Below are 24,801 nucleotides of genomic sequence, written 5' to 3'. Positions count from 1 at the left end.
ATATCTTACTGTGTATGTCACAGAATCATTTATTCAAGCAGACAGTTCTGAAGGTGGCATGGTGTGGGACTAGATCTCAGGGTAAAAGTCCAACCTTTTGACATATGTTTGACCATATGAGTGGGACTGTTTTCTTTTGTGGCATCTTATCAGTGTGTCTTAAATTCCTACTGTGCATCGTGATCAGCACTGATAGCATTTTTAACTGTTCTTATAAATCCTACTACCTCTTCATATGTGGCCCATATGGCATAATATTTCCCTGATGAAAACCGGTGTATTTGGCACATTCTTATAATGACATTAAGATGTGGGATTCAGCTCTGACAAATAAATTGTGTTTTGCAAAGAAATAACAGTGCATCCGAACCCATAAAAATTACTAGCTCGTTTGCTGGTAGTGTGATTTTAGCTAGGGCTTTCCCCCCCCCCCCCCAGACTTGTCATTAATGCATGTGATAAAGAACAACAATATAGATGCTAGGGAATCACATTAAATCTGTGGGTGCTAGATGATAATTCCAAGAATTTAACATCAATGTGCTATGAGTCAGTTAAAATCAACTGTCTCAGCTATTTGTTTTTTGTAAATATTCCTTGACTAATTTAGATAAAATTAGTAAATTTAGTACTAATTTACTAAAGAGGATCTCTCATGCAGATTGGTGCAAATCAGTGGGAAGTGCTTTGGAGGCAGCAGAAGCTGAACTGGAAATGAGCATAGCCAGCTGGCCTTTCTGAGCAATAACTGAAAGGTGTATCATACCATGTTGGGCCTGATGTTATGAACGCAAAAATAGCACTTCTGCTTACCTATACTAAACTGAGTATTCCGGAACTATACAGACCTTCAATAATAATCCACAACAGATATTGTTGATAGGATCGATCCAGAGACAAAAGGGTTTACAAGAAAAGAATTAGTAGGGTTTTGTGCATTTAAATTATAATACTGATAAGGTATATGTGGATGGGAACAGTTTCATATTTATAAGTGGTTTCAATCAGGACTTAGACCATTGTTCTGAGTTGAGGAAAAAGTAGGTCTTATTGTTAAGAGAAGTCAGGAAAGATGGATGAAATGCAAGTGGAGAGTAAAGGTAGGAAGAACAGTGTAATTGTTGAATTGGAAATATTTGCAAGACTGTTAGTTTACCTCTTTTAAGACATAGCTGTATAAAGCTCCACACTGATCAAGTGCAAAAATTCAGTGGAGATCACTCGCCTTCTGAGAACAATGTCTAACAAGTATCTCTCTTTGAAACTTTCTAGCTAAATATGCTGAGATTAAGGAAAATTTTGTATGTTGAAACTTCTATTCAGTCATGTTGGTTTATTTTGTATACTAGTTTGTATTTTTTATTAAATTATTTTCCAATATATCTTGTCAGGGTGCAAATCATATATTTTGTTTAATTATACGTATTTTTTATTAATTTAATAATTTTGTATGCATCTAATTAGAATGATTTATATATTAAACAAAATTGTCAGTGGAATCTAAGGAAATTGTGCACCTGACTTAATTTCCTTGGGTGCTTATTACACAATTCCTTTGAAATTCTTTCATTAGACAATCTTAAAATCACAAATCTTAATTAAAATAACAGGACAGCCTTTGGAGACCTCTTAGTGTAGAATACAAAGCATATATTTTTTTCTTATGAGAAAATTGGGAGCATTTCACTGCAGGATTCACAGAAAATGTGTTCTCTTGATATCATATTTCAATGTATGCCTATTTCTGAAGTGCATGGGTTATATAATCAGTTAGGCTTTCCTGTAGGATTGATGCTCAGGGATGCTATTTAACAATATATAGGATAAATGATTCTTCAGCCTGTTTTGAATGATGGGTAAATGGCCATTTAGGTTATCATTTTAAACTTTCTCACCTTCCACAACAATTGCATGAGAGTTTTCACTGTAATTATCTTTTCCAGCACAAAAAGACCCCAAACAAACCAACCCCCCCAAACAACATATAAATAGCAGATTATTTTTTAGTACTATATCAGAAAGAAAAAGAATGAACAGCAGGACTCATTTTCAGTTCCCTGTCCATCAAAAGAATTGTAATCGATTGTTAAAAATAATGTGAAAACAAGCACTTTTTCACAATACTCAACAGAAAATTATTATCTTTTCTTTTAAATGTTTTACTACTGATTCTTCTCCTTGGAGACATTCTGACTTCATTTCAATCCATCTCTGTATTTTTTTTTTTCTTTCTTTTCCAAAATGACTTGAATTTTCCCTGTGAGCAATGCACTGTGAGGAAGGTGACACAGCATAGAAGATTCCAGTTCCTGTAAGAGTTGTTCATGTCATACTGTTGCTGGGCAGCACCCAGCTGCCTGTCTATCTGCTAATATTCTTGTTAGGGAAAGAGAAAGAATAAAATCTACTTGGGAAGAGATTTATTGGAATATTTCAGAAATAAGTGCTAAGCAGCATAAAGGTTAAATGTTAGAACTAGGTTTTAGTTCTTATTTTATGGTTTGCACTGAAGTAAAGTAAGCTCAGACAGTAAAAGATGGGAATAACTACATATAATTTTCTCAGAGCAATTTCTTTCTATCATGTTTGATAAGAACTTTTTTTTTTCCTAAAGACTTTTAGATAAAGCCAAGTGTCCACATCAAAATGGAAAGCTACTTTTAATGAAAATTCAGTAAGAAATGTAAGATTTAACAGAAACAGTCACAATTCTGTCCTCTCTAATGCCAGCATTCCAGGAAAGTACACTCTTATGTGTAGTTTCTGAAATACTACAGTGTACTTTTTAATATTTGTTAATATTCAGTTCTCTCCCTCAAATTATTTAATTGGTCTTAAATATCTTTTATAAATGCAGACATTTGTATATGTCTGTCCTCTGTGTTTTGATGAGAAAATCTAGGATAAGTGTGGAAAGTGATCCAGGTTAAAAACTGCAACATTTTCAATACAGTAATTCGTAATGTTTAAACTTCACTTTCCTAGTTTGGTATGGTTTAATGCAAGCAACTCTGTCATTTAAAACTAATGACACAAAAAAATCCCAAAACATTATTTGAAACTAAACTCTTCATGATAGAAATCTGATTAAGTTTACACACATATCTTTGCAGTTATGGGAGAGAAGGAAGTAATATTTTTAAGCATATTAACTGAATTTCATTTTACAATTCAGAGAAAACTCAGTACTTTTAAATTGTTTGTGAAAATCTATAATTTTTTTTGTTTTGTTATTTTAATAAGTGAATAGAAGAGGCAAGACCAAAAGATAAATTAATATGATATATATCAAGACTGTGTGTGTACAGCATTTTACAGGGCAAGGAAAGACAAAATAGGTATTCCCAGATATTTTTGGTCTATTTTTACAGATCATATGTTGCTGACTATAATATGTACAAAAAGGAACCAGAATGTATTAATTCAGGACATACTTGAAATTTTGCTGGTTTACATACCCACTTTCTCTGAAAAAGTAGGATTATAACATCTAAAATATCATACATTTAATTTTATCACCCAAATGCAGAGATTTTTATTATCCTCTTCATCCTTTCTGTAGTATTCTCATTTATCTTTGATACCCATAAGTTTTGGTCACCCCTATGCTGTGGAGATTTGCTACATGAGTTCTTAGGGGAGAAGCTTGTAAACTGTACAGGGCAGGGATTCCATCTTCATATCTCTTTGCAAATTATTTAGACATTGTTAATTTTACTGGGAAAAAAAAAAACAAAAAACCAAAAAAAACAACAAACCAAACAACAAAACGAAACCAAGTAAACAAACAACAACAACAACAAAACAAAATAAAACAAAACCCCCAAAAAAACAACCAAACAAAAAAAATCCAACACACTAACACACTTTAGTTGTCTTGATCATATTTCAGCTGCAATACAAATTTCTGGCATATTTTACTGAGCAATGAGAAAATAATTTGTAATTCTTAGACACAAAATTGGGGCAGATCGTAACAGAAGTGACTGTATGTTTCTTGCTACTGAAATGTTAGACACGTTATCTCAGATTTCCAAACCATTTAACCATTTGGCCTTCAAAGAGCAGACTGTTATCTGTTTTGGCATTAATCTACTTGCAATGGCTACTTTGGAGCACAATTTGAAAATGACAACAAACATGCACAATGCATTATAATTATATCACTTGCAGGAATAAGAACTGCAGAAAGATTTATTGAACTCAAGTCTTGTGTCTTTGCATTTGTTGGAACTAAAAATATCCTTTTTAAAATTTGATTATAAGGTATGTTTCCCAAAGTACTTCATGGGGTTCACAAGATTTTTTTTAAGTGGCGATAAAATGCAAAATCATATGTATGCATAATATGAGGAGAATGTTCAGTGTAAATTCAATCAAGAATGAAATGCTATTATGTGCAAACACCTCCTGGGCTTGTACAGATGTAATAGAGCATAGGAAATAGATAAAGTGACAGCCAAGAGAGGAAGAAGATATGTGACTTCCCTTGCAACTTTATTTAATAAAGCTCTCAACATACGTTGTGGATATAATATATTGTGTTGTCTCCATCCAAATCATCTTAGCTTTTATTTCATGCATTTTGTAGACTGTAATTTGGTGATAATGGCTTCTTTGCACAGTTCAGGAGTGATGAACAGGAATAGCAAGTCAGTTAATAAGAGGATGTGCATGTCTTTCCCAGTACAGAGCTCTTTATTTGAGTAAGTCAGGAAGAAACTCATATTTTGCTTCTAAGAAACGTCACTAAGTATATGCAGTATTGAATATTTGGGGAGAATAAATACAAAAAAAAGCTGATTTTAAAGCAGCCTGTGTAAGAGTAGAATGGAAAAATTACCTATTTTTCAGCCTTTCCTTAATTGTTACAAGCTTATTGCTAGTTTGAAATATACTTTATGAAATCTGTAATTCTTTAAGTTTGTCTTGTGCATTATCATTAGATTAAGTTGCTTTGATCTGTGTTGTAATCTTGCAAGCCGTACTGCCTGAGTGAGAAGCAGATTTGTATTGTGCTGCCTGAGAAGGGCTGCAGCTGCAGCATGATTCAGGGAGTTAGGATGTGGTCTCTGTTTCTCCCTTGCTCCAGTTGGGAGCAAGCTGTTCAGGCACAGAGAAATTATGCCCTTTTACTCCCTGAAGGGAGATGCAGTTGGATTCTCAGATGAACCGTTTGTGTTGTCTCAACCTTGTCAACTTTTTCAGACTTCCTCATTTCAATGGGAAATTGTGATGACTAAATAATTGGAATATGATGCAGATGTGGAAAGCATTTTAGTGTCATTTAATATGTATCATGTTTACTATTTTTTTTTAATTCTTTGATTTAGAAAAAGAGTCAAGTGTTTGGAGATTCTTCTTAGCAGCATCTAGAGAAGTTACTATGTATTAGTAACATAAATAATATATTATGCCAACACAGTAACAAATCAAACCCTTTTCCTGTTTACTACTGAAAGAGGATCTATTTATAACACTACAGATTTCCCTATAATTTAGAAAAAAAATGAAACATCTTGCATAGGATTTGGCGTGAATTTGGATGAGGGCAACATTGTTCTTAAGAAATATTTTTGGTCTCACATAACTCTCTATTCTCCAGAGATCTCTGAGTATTCTAGCTTGCAGAATTGATATTTGGTGGACTTATGACAAATAAAAGAATAGCTAGGTTTATAAATGAGACTAAATTAGGGTCTCATTATGCTTGAAAGCGTAAGAAATGCTGTAGTGGGTCAAACTAGCATTCTATCTAGCTCAGCAAAGTGTCTCTGGTAGTGACATTAAGACAGATTGGGCAGGGAGAATGTACCAGCCTGGGTGCTTTCTGCAGACTGTTCCCCCCGTATCGCCCCCACCCCTAGCATCCATAGCCGTTGGACTGGAGATATCAGGAGACACATTACTGCCTGCTCCTTGTAGCATCTATTTTTCAGCCTATTGTTCATGAAGTTGTCTAATCCCTCTCTTGAAACTGCTGATTCTGTTGGCCCTTATAACCTCCAGTGGCAGCAAGCTCTAGATACTCACTACCTCCTATGAACAGAAATAATTTCTTTTATCTGTTCTAAACCAGTTTCCACTACAAGAATGCACCATACTCCTAGTCACTATTTTCTTTCTTTCAACCAAATACACATTCAGGAGAGAACCTTTCTTTTTATGTAATGTTGCCAAGTTTCTTAAAACTCTTTTCTGAAGGACGTTACAAAAGGTATTATATATATATATATATATATGTGTGTGTGTGTGTGTGTGTGTGTCCTACCTGAACAAAATCATCCTTCTCTGCATACTTGCTGACTTCTTTAAAGAAGTCCAGGACTCCCTTTAACAAAAAGCTGCAGCAGCTCTTTCCAAGCAAATGACACATGTTGTTAATGTTATTCCTTGGAGTGGTTTTACCAACTTCTACCATATGCAAGAGGCAGGCATACAGACTAGCAGTTGCCAGGATCGGAATCACAATGCTAGAGCAGCATGACTGAAGCCTTGCGTTACGGTCACATCTCCTGCCATCTCAGCCTCTCCGATCTCCGTCTTAGGCAGTTTGTGTTACTCCTGATTACAGACTCATCATATTCTTCAGGCCTAGAATATAAATTCTGGGTTAATGATTGAGATTAGGTAATTAATTTGATTTTATTTTTAAGTACTGCTTAATATAGAATAGTATCCCAGCACCCACACAGCCTTTCTTTCCTGTGTAATATGCATCCATATATTACAGTGCACTCGTAACTATCATTTTGCCATCAAAATTCTGAGAAACCTGATATGTCAGTTAAAGTAAAACAAGCTCCTTATATCTTAGTTAAGAAATTGAAGCCAGCAGTTTTCAGTAGAATTACAGATAGAGAAGAGGAAACGCTACCTTGCCATTTTATGCTGTCATTCCATAAAGAATATCATACTACAAGAAACAACAATGACAAAGAGAGGCCAATTTCAACAGCAGTAAGCTAACTCAGGGGAAGAAATAATTTAGTAAGTGTTGTTCTTATAGTCAGTCAGTCTGCAGGTATAGTTTCTCATTCTTCCTTTTTTGTTTTTCTCCATTGTTATCAAGTAATCAAAAGTTGAAAATGCATTAGCTTTAGGAAGTGCACATGATCATGTTTTTATGCAAACCAACATTTAAAGTTCTGTGAAAAATGATGCTATAAATTAGCACAGGCCTCTACCTTCATCTCCATTCTGCTTTTTACAGAGTTATTTTTTTCACAAGGGACTGATAGTTATAATAAATAGGGTTTGAAGGAGATTTGAAAGGCTGAGCAGTCCAGATTTTTGCCTCAGGCAGGATCAACCAGACTTAAATAATTTCTGAACAATTTCTGGGTAACCTGCTCTTTAAGTCAAGATTTTTTTTGTAGTTTTGCAGAATTTTTTTTCCACTGCTTTGCAATCCTTGCAGTTCAAAAGATGCTTGTCTCCAGCCTTAATATTCCCTGCTGTAATTTAAGCTAATTATGTCACCATAATGGAAATTGAGAACAGTTAACTCTCTCAGCAATAACCTCATATATTTGAAGGCGAATATTTCAGTTGAATAGGTCTAGACTAAACAAATCCTGATTTTTAAAATTTCTATCCTTGTTTCTAAACTTCTGACCATCTGTCCAGTCATTTGCAAGCCATTACTCTGTTCATCCAGTTTCTTCAGCTACTTGTTTTAGTGGTTTGCACTTACTGAATTGAATTCTCGGGGTTTTTTAGACCACTTTGAATTGTGTTCCTTTTCTCAAGTGCTTGCCTCTGGTTGGGTTTTGTTTCATTGTGAATGTAAAAAATCTACCATCTGTTACACCAACCAAGCAAGTAATGAAAATAGTGATTAATATCAGACATAGTACAAATCTGTATATAGCTTCACTTGATATTGCCTTCCCATATAGTACCGTCAGGTTATGGTTTTCCATCAGTTTAATTTCCATTTAAATAAGAATTTCCTAGCTTGCTTGTGGTAATGTCACATGGGCAGTATCAGAAACCTTGCGAAGGGCATGAGACACAAATTCTACCTGTTGTGCACTACTGGTAAATCTTATAGCTCTGGATGAAAGGAAACTCAGTTGACTGGTTATTATTTACTTTTGATAAATAGTGGGCTGCTACTTTTTACTTTTTTTCCCTGCCCACAGACTGTTTAACCATATGTTCTAGAACTGAGCTCAGAATAATTCACCTAAAATTTCCTGGATAGTTTTATGTCCCTCTTTAAAAAGTGAACTATATTCAACTGTTGCAAGTTCTCAAACATAACTACTAATGCCTATGAGATTGCTTGAGGAAGTTCCCAAGTATTATGGCTGAAATTCATGAGTTGTCACATCACAATTCATATTGATCTAGATAAGAACGGTGTCATACCAATAATAAAATTAGAGTTGTTTGTTTATTGTCTTTCACACAGAGACCTGCTAGAGTGCTAGAATAAATCTTTTTTCAGACTATCACTTCAAAAGTTTCAGTGACTGTTTTATTCTGTTTGCGATAAATGTTGTGAACTTCAGAGCATCTGCAAAAATAATCTCCATCTTGTATAATGTTGCTGAAGAGAAATGAGCAATAGGTTTGAAACTCTTGTTGTCAGTAGGGGTGTGACAAGCACAGTGGATAATAGTACAGAAAGCTATTTAGAGTCTCTGTGATGGGTTGTATTCATTATCTGAATATTGTCTACTGTTTCACATTACCTGTGTGTATATAAATATGTGTGTGAGCATGTGTGTATACATATACATTTATACATTGCAGATACTTTTTTTTTTTTTTTTTTTTCTTGGTCTGGTAGAAGATGTAGTGAAGACAAACGACAAAAAAAATCTTCAAGTTGCTAAAAGGATTGGTTATAGCAAGTTCTGAGCGATAGCCTGGATAAGCAGTGACTTCAAGGGTGAAATAACTAACAAATATTTGAAAATAGCCTTCTAACAGGATTAGTAGGAAATATGTGCAAGGTTAAATTATGGACAGTTAGTACAGGTATCCTCAGACTGCTTCATGAAGTTGATCCAAATTTGCTGTGCCTTTTTTAAAAAAATTATATTGAATATGCAGCAATGAAGACTTGACTCTGACCTCTTCCTCTCTTGTGCACACACATACACACACAGATGCTAGTAGTACTGCAATATTGTGGAGGTGCCTTGATTACAGATAGGCTCATTGCAGCTGTTTTAAATGAGATAAAGCTGGGGAGCAGATGCAGGAACAGGTAAGTGGTTCTGCATTCAGTCAGTTGAGACTCATCAGGTATCATTAACTCAGGCTGTTCCTGAAAGGCACCGTACTGCTGAGCTGGCCCCAGAAATCACACAACTGTGTTCACACAGCATTCTGTGTGCATTAGTTCAGTCTGTCTGACCTAAGGTAGCTCTTTATTGAATCAGCTGTAGCACCTCTGCCCCACGTTGTATTTAATCCAAAATCGAGGTTAAATCATTTGTAAGTAATTGAGGATTGACTGCCTTTCTGGAATGTGCAGCTCAAATGCCAGCTAGCTCCTCTCTTGCATATCACTGCTTTTTCCTATACGTCCATCCCCTCCCTCTCATGCCCCTATCCTGTTGTTCACTCTCATTGCTGTTTTCCCATCCTTCACACACCTGCCTTCATGCACTTGTGCTTGTGCTCAGCCTGAAGCTTTTCCCTTCCTCAAACAGGTGAGCTGGTGGATATGGTACAGCTGCATCCAAGCAGTTGTGCAGGAAGGAAGCAGTGTGGCTGCAGCTGGCCAGGAACTACTGTTCCCTTTTCCAGGGGATGTATGTCCAGCTTGCAGTGCATCAGAGTCTGGGCACCTTTCAATAAGCACTTGAGTTAACACTGCTGTGGCAGTTGCTGATTTTTTTTTTCAGTATGAGTAATGAGTATGATCATGCTTTGTGGCTATTTAGGGTTTGAGTGATTGTTAATCTGTGGATAGGGCTTCAATTTGGAGGTAATTCAAGCAGCATGCCCTCAGCCAGAAATTCTGTGCAACTGTGTGCATGTATAGAAATCTCTCTTAATTAATCTCTTATGTGACTTTAGTTGTTTATGGTAGGGAACAGTCTTCCAAGAAAGTAACTCATAAGATCTGATTTCCATATGCAATGTGTCTTATGCTGTGGAAGACAGTTTCAAACATTTTCCTTTGATCTACAGTGACATTAGAAAACAATAAACTATCAAGCCTCAGGAGAACTACCTTGGCATACATGGTGAATCAGTTATAATTATTTGTTATCTCTTAATGCCTGCACATCTGCAGCAGTGAGTAATTAAAGTTTGAAAGGGAGCTAAAATTTTACAAACTGATTAAGGTCTTTGCAGTTTTTCAGAACTACATTTGGTTTGGGCTTTTTGTTTTGTTTTGAAGAAATATAGGTGTCATACTCAAAGAAGTTGAAACAACCTCATTTACACACTAATCTACACCTTGAATACAGACTAAGGAAAAAATGAAATCGTAGCAATTATTCCTCTGTCAGGAATCTATTAAAAAAAAAAAAAAGAAAAGAATCTGATCACATCTTCACTATTACCACAGTCTTAATAATATCCTACACCACTGCTATTGGTGTTGCACTTCTTTGGCATTCTCTCTCAGCATCACCCCAATCAAAATGACAAATGTGTAACTTCAGGTTTTTGTAGACCAACAAATGTCATCCTCTATTCCACATGTACCCATTTTCAGTAAAGCAGCCCAGCCATTTTGCATTTCCTTAGCCAGCTTGCTCCTGTTGCTTTTTGTTAGAGCCATGTGTCTCACTTTTTTCCTCTGAACTTTCTGGCGCAAGGCAAAGACTGAGAGTAAAAGAAGGGTCATGGGAGTAAGCAGGCATAGAGGCATCAGTGCCACTGCTACACCAACAAGAAATGATCAGCCAGTGGTGCCTCCATAGCTCTTACGAGCCTTTCAGAGAAGGCAGCTGATAGAGAGTGTTAGAAGATGCTGAGGCATAGCTCCTAAACTTGTCGGTGCTTCAGAGTTTTGTTTTTAACCAGAATATAGCATGCTGTCATGGATAAATAAACCGATGTTGCTTTTAGCTGGTTCATCCGGAATAATGATAATGGCATCTGTTCTGTCTTATGTGTAATATTTCCTCTTCTGTTTCTTAGCGCAGTTGTTATGATACTCAGTCTGTGTTTCTAGAGAGTTGTTCAAATCCCTTGGACAATGGCTACAATTCACATCTTTGCATTTCCTAATGCTTGGAGTGAAGGTATTTAGAAAGGTACTCTGGAGGGATAAAGTAGAAACAACAGAAATAGTAGCTTCCTAAACTCAGTTTTCTTTTGTTAATAATTAATAGCTGACCAAAAAAAAAAAAAAAAATCATTTGCCTTTAAATGTAGCTCTCAGGAAAAATAAATCTTTTTGTCTGGTGGACAAAAATATTTTTTTTTTGTCTGGTGGAAAAAGCCACTGGAAATAAGTGTATCTGCATATGTGTATGTGATAATTTTCAAGAGAAGAGAAGAAATAAGGTCATAATTTTGAATAAGAAAAAATTGCCAAGATAGATACATTTTTCAGCAGCATAGACTGTAAAATACCTTCCAGTTCTGCAGGCTGGTATTTGTAAAAAGCCAGTGACCTCAGTCTGGAGTCCTTCCAGGATTTAGCTCTTGAAGAACTGCTTGTCACAATCTAGCAATACTCTCATTTCCATGGGGAGATACAAATCATTAATTTTTAAAAATGTAACACATTTGAAAGCTCTTGTTTCCACCTCCCAATATGGCCTTGCAGTTAAACTGACTTTGTTATGGTAACAGGGAGGGGGAGAGAGGGAGACAGGGTCCAGATGCACCTTAACAGCCTCCTAGTTATTTTGGGTTTTCTATCCCTGGAGGGCTGACTGCATCAATCCTTAGCTTATCCTCTAGATGGTATGATATTTTCTTGCACCTTGCTAGTTTAGTGAGTAAAAAGTGAAAGTACTACAGATCAGATAAGGCCAAATTTTCAGATATGTTAAACTTGAAAATTTTGATTCCAGAATTCCATATATGTATCGATTGTGCTTCATGGCAAATTGTGAGTTGATGCTAGTAAGATGTAGAAATACCTTATTGGTATGGAAAAAGTTAACAATCAGTGAAAAACTGAAAATCAAGTTGGATTAACCGATAAAGATGAAAAAACTCAGTTTTTACTAGTGAGTTGATAGTAGCCAGTGCTCACTAGTAAAAACCCAGTTTCTACTAGTGAGTTTAGGAACTGAGGTCTGTGAATTAAAAAAAACATCTCATGTTGGAAAACAGCACTATAAAAATGGATGATGTACATTCATCCAATCTTCAGAGTTATTTTTCAGCCATGACTGATACTGTTATGGAACTGCACATAGTGAATTTCTGAATATGGTCAGAATTTTCAATGGAAAACAATGTATAATATATTTTGTTATATAGCCAAGGCCCATCTTTTGTAGTACAAGGGAGAGCAAGTATCTGATAATGGTCTAGGTAAAACCTTGACATAAGCTTATTTCTTTCTACAACTGTGGAATTACTTTGTATATAAAATGTACATATTTGACAAAACATAACAGGAACTAAGTATAAATAAAAATATACTGGAAGAGACAGTTTTACATCCATTTTCATTCTTCTGTCGCAGGCAAAAGTTGTGTAGTTAAAATACGAGTTCTGTTTCTCTAAAGCAAGGGAATTACAGCTACAAAACAGTATTTTGCAATGCACAGAAAGTCTTCTCTGTGGGAAAATGTCAGTATTTCAAAACTACTTTACAAACATGTTATAGAGAAGGGTATTTTCATTTTGACTTTTAATGGTGAAGTTTATTCTCAGGTTTTTTTCATTTTGTCAGGAACATTTATTATATTCATAAGTGGGTTGTAATAGTATCCCAAGAAATGCTCCTCCTCTGTTTTAATCAGACTGCGATGCTCTAGCTCATTGACCTTCAGGCCTCAGTTACTCTTCAGTAACAGAACAGAAATCAGAGGAAGGCCATTCATTTTTAGATTTATTTTCCTTGGGTTCCATCTTTGTTATTGCAAAGGCCCACTGCAAAATCCGTATCTATATCTTTAAATACTTATATATAGCTCTGTGTGTGTATTCATAAATACACATATAAACCAAATTATTAGTTCCTGCTTTTATTATAGTCATGTCATTTGACTTTACCAGTTATTCTTTCTTTTCTATCAGATATATTTCTGAAACTGTCATTCAGATAAGAAAACTGTATTTTCTGAAAAAGAAAAATGCTAATTTTTCTCCCACTGAAGTAGAATTCTGTGGCTCCTTTGCAAGCTACTAATCAATGTCTGCACCTTCTGCCTCAAGCAATGGTTACAGATGAAATACATTAACTGTTCATAGTAAGAATTCTCCTTGTCTGAACAAGAAATAACCCCAGTCTTGTGCTTAACTTTATGCTTAAACACTGCTCTCAGTCAGAAATCGATTAAATATATTTAAATTACATTATATCTGTGTGAGGGAAGTTGAACCAAGTAGGACCGATACTGATTTGAGGAAACAGGTGCCGAAAATTCATCTCAGATAAGTTGGTGTTATAGATGAGTTGAAATTCAATACAAAACATATTTTTAATTTCTCATAGATTAACAGATTTCAAGGTCAGAAAGAACAGATATGATTATATACTATTTATAAAAACATAATTAATGGGATTTTACATAGGGATTCCTCTGCGTGCTCTTCAAAATTGTCTCTATTAAAAAAAATAAATCATATGATCTTGATTTACACAATTCTATTAATTTAGAATCTCTTACATTCCTTAGTCATGTGCTCTGATTTTTAAATGGACTCACTACTAATAATTTACATCTTTCCTGCTTGAAATTTGTTGTCTTCAATTTCCAGCCAATATATCTTCTCAACACTATTGTTTCAATAATTAATAATTATGGTATTATCAGAAAACTGTCTACACTAACCCTTAACATGAGCAAATTTACCCTCTGCAGAAAGATATATTGACCAAGGGGTGGCATCATAAAAGGACAGAAAGGTCTAAAATAAGTCATAATTGCATAACATAGGCTGCTCTCTACCAGCCTTGACACCCCTGCCCACTTCTGCTGGTACTTAGCTCTATAATAAGTCCATTTGCTGTGTTCCTTCAATTTGGCTTTTGCCCGTGGGTAGAGGCTCTTCCAACCTACTTTGCAGAAATTTAAAATCCAGTATCCATCTTCAGAGTAAGCCCTCCTTCACCTGCCTCCAGTGAATAGGTGCTTGAATCTGCTAGGTATTCTTTATCAGCATATCAAAAGGATATTCACTGGAAATGCAGGAGGAAGAGCCGATGCCTTTTTATTTTCCTTTGTACATTTTCCAGTGGATAAGGCATCTATCCAGGCAGTGAGTCGCCTACTTTCAGGGTCTTCCTTATCTCCCACTTTTCAGAAAGGTCCCTTACACCTGGCTCTTCTGGTCAGTCTGCTTCACTTCTGTTGAATTGGCACCATTGCTCAGAAAAGAGTCGAGGAGTCCCAGCATAGGAAAGAGAAAGCAAGGACCTGGCCCTTGTCACCAGGACATCCATCACCTGCGACAAGACAAGGAGTACTCATGTATTTTTGCTAGTCACGCAATGGCTGGGCATCTTTCCACACAGCCTACGTGTGGCTGAGTTCCCTCTTGAGGCCTCTACGCTCCACCCGCTTTTCTCCCTGCAAAATATCTGGGGGACCTAACTCAGCTTCAGCTCCTACTTTAGCTACATGTAGTGATGCTGAAGTGCACAGCACTTACGTCTGTTTCTCAACCTGCCCCATAGCTTCTTACATCATGAAGGTCAAATTATAGTTTTTGAATGTTAAATAGGTATTTTCAAAAGACTCATGTGTCTGTGACACTACTGAGACAAGACAGTGTTAACAATTTACTACCTCCTGCTGGCAGTTGAGAACTTCAGATTTCCCCTTTGAAATTAGTTATAAAGCTAAGTCTTGCCCAGGCCAAACTTTCAGTAACTCACTTTTGCAGTACACCACTGTTTTGTCCTCACAATCTCCACAGTCTTTGAAATGAAATACTTATCCTGGACTTGCAATATCCACATTACGAAGTTTCCTTTCTTCCTTCACTGTTAATGAAGAATGAACAACATCAGAATTTTTAAAATTGCTACCTTTACCTTTGGTGTTATTGTTGGCCTTAATTAAATACATAGCTATGGAAATATACAGGAATAAAAAATAGAAGTAAATCAGATACAACAGAATAAAGCAATAAAAATGAAAGGCAGAAGGATAGCTATAGGAGTAAAACCTTTCTGAATATGCCAGAAAGGTTTAGGTACTAAAACTAGGCTTGTTACTTTGTATGGTTCTCATCTTTCAGAATGGCAATAAGATATGAATAAAGATAAGGATCCAAGTTACTAGATTTCATCTAAAGTTATCCCAGAGTTATTTCAACATTTCTTACCAGACATGGTAAATAAGAAACATTCCCCCTGGCCAACACCCACCCCCACCCCCCCCCCCCCCCATAAGCTAAATAATATTAAGCTCACTGTAAGAAAAGGTTGATGTAACAGCTTTTGTTTCCTTTTTTCAAAAGCAAACTCAAACAAAACAGATTAAATCCTCTTTCTTCATTTTACCTTATTCTTGAGAAAAATATCTAGTGTCATAACATACTAAAGAAAAACTTATCTGGCAAATGATGCTGTGCTAAGCCATTTTATTATTCTTAATTGTTATTCACTTGTTATTACTGGAGAAAACTTCCATTTAAAGTAATCAAGGATTTCCAGAGGCTTCAGAACATTCCGAGGAAGTCATTCTGTGGATTTTTTTCAGAGCATAAAATTGATTCAGGCTAATCTTTTTCCTATAAAATTGGATAATTTGGGGAGCATCTTTAGTCAAGCTGTTAGCTTTCCATCTCTATGAAAATATATTAATTATTTTCTTAAATTTAAAAAAAGGACAGCTAAAAATACCTGCTTGTTTTGCCTATATTCATAATATTATGTCTACTCAATACCATTTTATGCAAAGCAAACGCATCTTCTGTTTAAAAATGTAACAAGGTAAAGAACCTATAACTTTGCTTTTGAAGTACATAGACAAGTATATTTTTCACTGGATCAGTCTCAGATAAAAGGAGTTTACTACCACCATCATCTGAAAAAACAGCAAAGAGAAAATTAAAGCTGCAACTTTGAGAAACAAAACACCTGTCGTCAGTTTTCTTGGTGATATACTTTAGTGCAATGGAAAAATCCTTAATCTGAAAAACATTAGTTATATAGGAGAAATAAAATAGTACATTTTGCAAATTCACATTCCACAAATGGTAGCTATATGCTGAGACACTTTGGTTTTGCTGATAATACAGAAACTGGGGAAGCTCTGTAGCTCCTAAAACTGGTTCCCATCCATTAAGTTATTTAGTGTGATTGCCTGAAAGCACATAAGATACCCTGGAATAGTTTTGCCTGATTGTTTACATGCTTGTACTTTATTACATATAAAAGTAATATTGAACAGCCACATTGTATGGGGGCAAAAGTCTGTAATTTCATACACAGCTCACATATACTCAGATTTACTCTTAGAGCTGTAATCTGGTTTCAGTCTTGAGTTCTTACATGTGATTTATCACTGTGTTCTTCTAGTTGAATGGATCTCATTATAGCCAAACATCCAAATCTTTAAATGTCGTTCTACTTTCCACAGATATTTCTTTAGCTTTATTCCTTTTTTCCTGGCAATGTTTATAATAGAGTGAATTCCTTTTATCTGAGAATAATTTGTTCACAAACCATGTTAAGCTGTAATCTTTTCCTAGTTTCCTCTACATCTTCTCTCCATCCTGTCCACTGGATGGACTCCAGTGTAGCCCATCAAGACATCCCAGTTAGAATGAGCAAGCTGCTGATGGTTTGACCATCTTCTTGGATATATACCATATGTGCAAAATAGCATAGACAGCATGCTCCCAATGTAGTGTCCCTCTGTTCAGTGCTTGTTTTCCTATAGATGGTGTCTGAGATAGTTGCCAGTGTTCATCAATTTTGAATGTGTTACTATGCATTATTGTAAAAATGGCACAGTCTGTCAAAGAAAAAAAATCTTATCTGGGAATCTTATTTAGCACATAGTAACTAAGCTTCCCACACTACTTAGCATTCCTGAAGACTCTGGATTTTTGTTTACCAATTATTCAGGAAAAGTTGATAATTCAACCACTTCTGCTACAGTCTTGCCTCACTCCATGTATTGTCATGTAAGGTGCCATAGTAGCTGTTAAGAACAAGTTAAATTAATGGTTTAGATACTTATATTTAGTATAGCATTCTTGCAACTCCTTGTGATATTGCAGGTTCCTTGAACCATGTGGACAACTTACATCCCTTATCTATCTTAAATACATCTTTTTTTGGGATATCAGCATAAAGGGGAGGTATTGAGTTACAGATTAGCTCAGACAAATCATGCCATTGTAGATGCCAATGAACACACAGACAAATTTTACAAAGATTTTGGAGACCTTTGCCCCTCTTTATATATATATATATATATATTTTTTTTTTTTTCTGAAAATGAGCATGTTCAGAAAGTCCAAGTTTAGCAAGGTAGAGCTTATTTAGCTTAAAGTCTTATTTAGCTCATTTGGTCATTTCCTTCACCTTGAGTTGGTATAAACTGTGACAGAGTTTTTCTCTTTCTTTTTTATCATTGACAGCAAGTAATGGATGGTATGAATGTTTTAAATAAGTGTGAAATGTCTACAGCATTATAAGTTCATATCACATACCCAAATTTAGTCTTATTTAACTTCACATCTCGTAGCTGCCTCTAGCATGCACTATTTAGATATCCCTCTATAAGAGACGTAGTGCATTACATCCTTACATCTCTGCAGCCTGTTTTCCTAGTCTGAAAATCTTTCCAGCTTCCGGCTGAACTTCTATTCGCTTCCACCTTTTTCTTTCTAAGACTAGGGCACATTCCACCTTGATGGACCTGCTTCAAATCACATTACCTTTGTCTTGCAACCTATGTGTATCCCACCTTTTTCCTAGTGTCTGTACCCAATTTCATGGTCTATGAGGACAGTAAAAAAACATACTGATTGGCCTTGGCTGACTTCTAGTCTCTCAGGAAGTCTCATTCTTCTACCTTACTTGTGACTCTGACCCATGCTGCATGTGCTTTTCCTTGCTGACCACCCCATTTCTGGATGAGTAGAAGGGTATCTGCCTCCTGCAGTTCTGGAGCAATATAGTTGATTTCCCTGTGAACTCAGATTTTTAAGGTGTTTTTCTCTTCTACAGTTTAGTCACCTTTCCTTAGAGATCTTGCAATACCTGCTCCCAGAGTCCTTTTCTATTGAGAAACGGGGAACAGAGGAGGAAGATAGAGGGTGTGAGTTATCCCAGCTCTAGACATCACCATCACCTTATATGGTTTGTCAAAGCCTGGAGAGTCTAATTAAGTACTTCCCATTCTGCCTGGTTTGGTTAGTGTATATTAGCAGCGTATTGTGCTTTTCGCTGTCAAAACTTCCTAGTATGAACCAGAATCCATAAGTTGTAAAGAAATAGTCCTCAGACATTTACCATGCCACCAACATAATTTCTTGAGTGACTGTCACAAAAAGCATACAAAAAGTTCTGTGATGTTTTTCCATGCATCTAGTGAGACACCTGATAATCTGTCACTGGTGGCTTCCCCACAGCATCACTGATGGAGTCGACATATTTACTAAGACAGTGGTGAGAGCTACTTAGGCAGTTCTTGAATGGGTCCTAAGTGGGTGTAAAAATATGTGCTTATGGAAACTTAATCTGCTTAAATCACTCAGGCAAAATCAAGTCATAGTGTCCAGTCTGTTAATGCTTTGATTTCACTGACAGATATCAATCAGCTAGCAACACTGCTAAACAGAAACACTAGATCTTATTTTCCTAAAATTATACGTGCTTTGGAAGGGAAACACAAAACAGCTAATAGCCAAAACAAAAGTTGTTTTAAAAAGAAAACTCCACTGCATTATATTACTTTCATTATTTCAGAATTTTATGTTTAAATGTAGAGAGTATGTAAATGACAGTTTTCTCTCAAATTCCCTTCCTGCTTAGTGACAGGAAAACAAATTCAAATTGTGCTTGGGAGGAATAACTTAACAAAGCCAATTTTATTATGCAGATGAATTGTAGGTGTTGCATATCTGCATTTTCTGAAATTGTTAACACGCTTTTTTTCCAAAGCTTTCTCTCTTTCTAGGTGTGTATATAACACATTATATTTAGAGCACCAACCAGCCTTAAGAAACTCAGTTGTTTCAAGTAAAAGTTGTCATGGCTATACATTTTGCTCAGGAAGTAATTGCTTCAGTTTTTATTTAAATTTAAGGTTTAGAGTCTAAGGTTTTTCAAAAGACGAGCAAATGTTTAATGGAGTTATGCTTTTTCTAAGAGTATTGTGGTGAGTTTGGAGGAGTGAATAAGTTCATAAGAAGAAAAATATGTTTTCTTTCTCTCTTACATTCCCATATTCATAATTCAGTTGTGCTCTTGTCCACTGGGTCATTTCATTAAAGAAGACCAGGGGTGGACCAAAACAACCATCCCAAACTGTTGTGAAGTTTTAGTGTTCAGCCACTGGTTTATAACAAAATAGTGCTTCCAGCTTGCTCTTAGTATGGAAGGTCTTCTCTAAATCTCCTTTTTGACCAAACAGAATTTTTTTGATCGCTCACTGCTACTGTTCTTATCTAGTTAAAAAAAAAGTATAAAATAGATATCAAACTATAACCAACAAGCAGCGTGTCAATACTCAGAAAAATTGTGCAGACCTGGTAGTCATTACCACTACAGATGGCTCCTCAGTTAAACACTAACAAGGAATTGTGGTGTACTTTGTGGAACGAGGTATATTTTACCCAATAATCTTTCATTTTTTATGACATTTTAACTTCTTCATTTTCAGAGACATTTTTCAACTTAAGAATGTAAACCAGTTACAAAATAGACCCAGAGCCTTTTTAGAGAAGCATAGACTGAGGCACAATCATATATAAAGTTGCAGAACAGCAATCTTAACTCTTGTTTGTAAGTTTGGAGTTCAGCAGTGGGACATGAAAAGTTGGTGTGAGAAAAGTTGCTTCTGATATTAAAGAACTCATAATAGGCACTAGTACATGATTAGTTGAATGTTTAAAACTTGGTATCACCCTGGAATTCAGATATTCCAATTTAATAATGGTTGCCGTAAAGTCAGGAAAAAAGGAAAAAAAAAAAAAGGATAGATTTTAAAGATACTATCTTATATATAAACTACTTCACACATGGCTAGAGTGACAAATATGCAGGCTGTAGCATGCTGTATATTATAAATCTAGAGAATATTTTAATTCTCAAACCTTGCAGTCCCACCAAGAATTTTTCACACTTCACCTGCTTCAGTTTTTCAGTTTATTTTTTAGCATTTTTTATATAAGTTATTTCAGTTGCTGACTTAAACAATTTGTTTCATATCTCAACCCCCTTTTTGTATAAAGAAATCATAAAAGTTAGGAACCTGAAAATTGGATTTTTCTTTTGAGTATCTGCTGTCCACAAATGTGGAAAGATTGTTAAAAGTGAATCACATCACTTTCTAACAAACTGTAGGCAGGTTTGATGACTGAATCTCATCTTTCTATTACTGTGCTGTCACCAAGCATTATTATGTTGACACTCATAGATATTTGGAAGAAAAAGAAAAGCTCTTTTGGGGTTTAAAGATGTATTTGTACAACCATGGATGTCAGTGGTCCTTCTTCATTGTTGATCTACTCATGTTGAATTACATTTATTATTAAACACAGATTTCTTGATTAAAATGTGGTCTATAATGCTTTGCAGAATATATTATTGTAGCTTTACAGAGCAGTAGGTAAATGAGCATAAAGGGAAATTATATGCAAAGAACACAAGTGTTTATTACCAAAAAAAAAAAAGTCCTTTTGATGTAGCTGACTTCCTAAGTCTTTGTATCTGTGCTTTTGGTGACCTGATGGGCACTAGATAGATTTCTGTTTAATTTATTTTGAAAATCCTTCCATAGTAACTTTTATTTTTGTATTACCCATTTTTACATAGCACAATGTCTGTGTGCTGACATTCTGAGTAAGAGGCATCTGGTCTGTTACATCTGCTGTGCCTCCACCAGGGTGCCACTATTAATGAGGTTTTTTCCCATAGCTGTTGTAACATTTTCTAATAGTTTCCACTTAGTTTTCAGATGAGGATCCACTTTTATAACATTCAATATTTGGCTGAATTTGTAAAGTTTTAAAATGTATTTCCATACATGAATTGCTTCTGATTTTGATTTTGGGGTTTGGATTTTTTTTGTATGTTTTTTTTTTTTGTTTTTTTGTTTTTTTTTTAGATAATTCCAGCTAATACTTTAAAGCTATTAATTATTTTTTCCCCAAATCATATTTACCAGTCTTTTACTGTGTATTCATCAAAGCCCTTCTCTTCCTATCATAAATACTTGCATTTTTGTTAGCCACAAAATCAATTTTTATTAGTTTGTCCAGTCATAGAATGTTTTTCTAAATTTGATAATACTTTAAGTGGATCTCAAGTGTTGCTGTTTACTTTCATGCTACAGGATCACAGGAAGGCTCAGGAATGATGTGTTCTAGTAGCTACTTTTATCCAAGTTTCCACCAGGGTTTGTATGTTTATGTGCTATGTGGGTTCCAGGTGGAACAATTATCATTAAGTCTTTAAGATTGTACCAGTTGGTAAAACTATATCAATAAAAGTTCTGACAATTTTACAACAATTTTAATTGATAAAATTTTACTGAATAAAATAGAACATTGGGTAAGGTTCTCAGACAGTTTGTATTAAATCAAATAAAAAATATATTAATTGGAGGAACATTGTTTTATCCTTATTCTGAGTGGTTACCTTTCTAAGACTAGGAAAAACCCCATCTGTTCTACAACTATGTATTGTCTCCTGACAGGTCCAAGAATCTTCAGATCTGTTCATGGTATAAGGGTTTCAAGATGACTTTCTTGATCTTTCAGAAATACACATCAGTACATCCGGCAGAAAGTAATTTTATTTGCATTAAATGGCAGACGGAAGGATGTCCTCACAGTCCATATAGGGATGAGATTGTTGTTTCCCCAAGGGAACAGCAGAGCTAGTGAGACTCACTTTAATGAGGCACTGCTAGTTTTCCTGAGTGTCCAGTTCAGGAACTGCAGGTGGGTCTTGGTAAATCATTCTGTAAGTACTTAGGCATACATGAGTTCCACTCATTCAATTTGGTACAGAGCAAATCCTTACTGAGCAGTCCTTAGCTATTACTTTGTTTCTTACTAGATTTCATATAACAGAAGCTTTCTTCTGTGGTACAAACATAGTAATTAATGTCTGGTTGGAGACTCGGGCTGGATCAGATAAATCATTCTCCCGTATTCAGTATTTCAAATATAAAAATTATATTTAGAAAACTTTAGGGAGCAGTTCAGAGTTGCTATTGGCACAGGACCTCAGAATCACTTAATTTGCTTTTCCTCTTCTAAACAGTTTCCGTGCAGGGGAAGGAGAGAGAAAGGGGAATATTACTTTGGAGGCCACACAATTATCTGAACGTGTTGTACATGTTTTAATGTTCCTTCTGCACAGTCCATTTTGGCAATATGTATAATGCAGATGCTGTTAGGCTGCAATGGGACTGCTTTTTCTATTGTAAAATTCATGTCACTCATTAACTTGTCTTCCTAGGAAATGGAATTTTGAAGGCACATAGATATCTAGAGGTAGTAACTGCATCAGTAGATTTTATTTCTTTTTCTTGAGTGCTTTCACTAAGGAGAGACTTCTAATGAGAAATTTGTTCTTCGCTTAATTATGCAAGATGCTGCTTTAACTGTGTGTATCTGTACGCAATCCAATCAGTATGCAAGTGAAAAAATACCATCCAAACTTTCGGGTATGAGTTTAGAAAGCCAGTTATAATAGATTTTGTCCTGGTTGGGGCTGGCCTAGAGTTCCCGTTGGTCTGGCAGGGGGAGGAGTGCTGCAGCACCCTGAGACCCCAGGGGCTCCCCAGGGCCCAGTGCCCTCACCTGTGTGCGGGGGCGGGGGGAGCACAGCTGGAGGGCTGGGCCCCGATTGGCCGATAGTCCATGTCATGTGACATTGTGCTCACCATATAAAGGCAGGAGTGGGCTAGGAGGGGCCCTCACTTTTGGGAGTGTGGCTGTGGGGCCTTTGTGTTTGGGATCACCAGCCGGGAGCAGGTGGGTGTTGGTTGGTGGGTGGTGAGCAGCTGTATGATACATTACCTGTTGGTACTGCTGTCAGCGTATTGTTATGTCACTGTTATTAAACTGTTTTTATCTCCACCCGCAAGTCTCCCTTTGCCCCTCCGATTCCTTCCCCATTCCCAAGTGGGGGGAGGTGGGTGAGCGGCTGTGTGGCATTTAGCTGCTGAGTAGGCTCAAACCACAACAGATTTTCAAAGAACTTCTGTTACAGAAGTTAAAGACAAGAATTTCACAGAGTGTAGATAGATGTGTATCTTAAAAATTACCTTTGTTTCTGAAGAGTTTGTAACTGAACAAAAATGAAACTGGAGCTTTTAGCTTGCTTTTAGTGATACATGCTGTAGTTACTGGGATTGATGTTCTTGTGCTGTTTTGCTAATCTCATTGAACAGAAAATACTAGGCCTTTACCTCCCACATTCATCTTGTTGAAATCATGTAACTCTAATCTCAGGTTGGAGGGCCAAATTTAAGATCAGACTCTGCTGGTCTTTTCCATCCATTACAGTCAGTGAGTACCAGTTTGGTAAAATAAAATATAAAATATGATTATTTAGAATAAAAGCATTTTAAGGGAAAAAAAAAATACCTTTAAGACAATAAAATACTCAAGACATAGACAACAGCAAGGTGAGCCTGCTAATAGGTTATCTAACCACCGTCCACATAAAAAAACCTGAAAAATAAAAAACCTTCACTGACCTTTGTTGTCAGTTTGTTAGCTGATATGCTGTATCCACTAGCTATTTGACAGCATACTCTTCTGGTGACTCAAAACTGTGAGCAGAAGAAAGTAATTTGTTGATAATTTGGTAATAAATATTGCTACTTCCAACTCCTAAGACTGAGAAATCTAATGAGCATCTTTTCTGGAAGCTACACTATAGGGACTTGAAGTTGCTAGATTTGGTCAGTTTTTAAAAAACATGCTTGGGTGCTTCTTATCCAGGAAACCATTGAACTGATTCCTTATTTGCTCTTCCCTAACCCTTTTAGCGTAATTGAAACTAATATATGCATAAATCTTTTATGACTTACTTTCCTTCAGTTCTCATTTTCATTATATCTAAAGATACTGTATTTTTTTTTTTTTTTTTTGCCTCCTAAAGACCACAAGTCATTATTTTGAAGCCCATCTTATTCTCTGTGAGAAACTCTAGATCCACTTATATTCTAGTCAGATTGCCTGGGCTTTATGTATCTGCTTAACTAAGTTAAGTGAGTTATTGTGAGTGTTAATTACTTTCCTGCTAGGTAAGGTGTCAAGACAGAAAAAGCAACATTAACAGTCTTACATTGGCTTTAGACCAATAGATAGTAATTAAATAGTCTTAAAATACTAAGAAACAAACATTACTAATTAGACTTCATGAGTTACTAGGAAAATCCTGCCTAATCTGGTAAGAATGTAACCCCCCTAGGTCTTTTTTAAAATACACTGTAAAATCTAAGAGAATACAGAAGAATAGTACCCTTCTAGCTTTATAGAGAGGGA

At 35.8% G+C, this 24,801-nt stretch overlaps 1 protein-coding gene across 19 annotated transcripts in view; it reads left to right on the top strand.

Annotated features, from left to right (window-relative positions):
- The window catches only part of DMD (dystrophin), a 1,076,492-nt gene that overhangs the window by 742,825 nt on the left and 308,866 nt on the right, over positions 1 to 24,801 (top strand). The gene's annotated exons all lie outside the window — the stretch shown is intronic.

The sequence above is a fragment of the Tyto alba genome, unplaced genomic scaffold (assembly GCF_018691265.1).
Source record: "Tyto alba isolate M040663 unplaced genomic scaffold, T.alba_DEE_v4.0 Super-Scaffold_14, whole genome shotgun sequence".
Lineage (NCBI taxonomy): Eukaryota > Metazoa > Chordata > Aves > Strigiformes > Tytonidae > Tyto > Tyto alba.
This window is presented reverse-complemented; position numbering and strand designations above follow the sequence as displayed.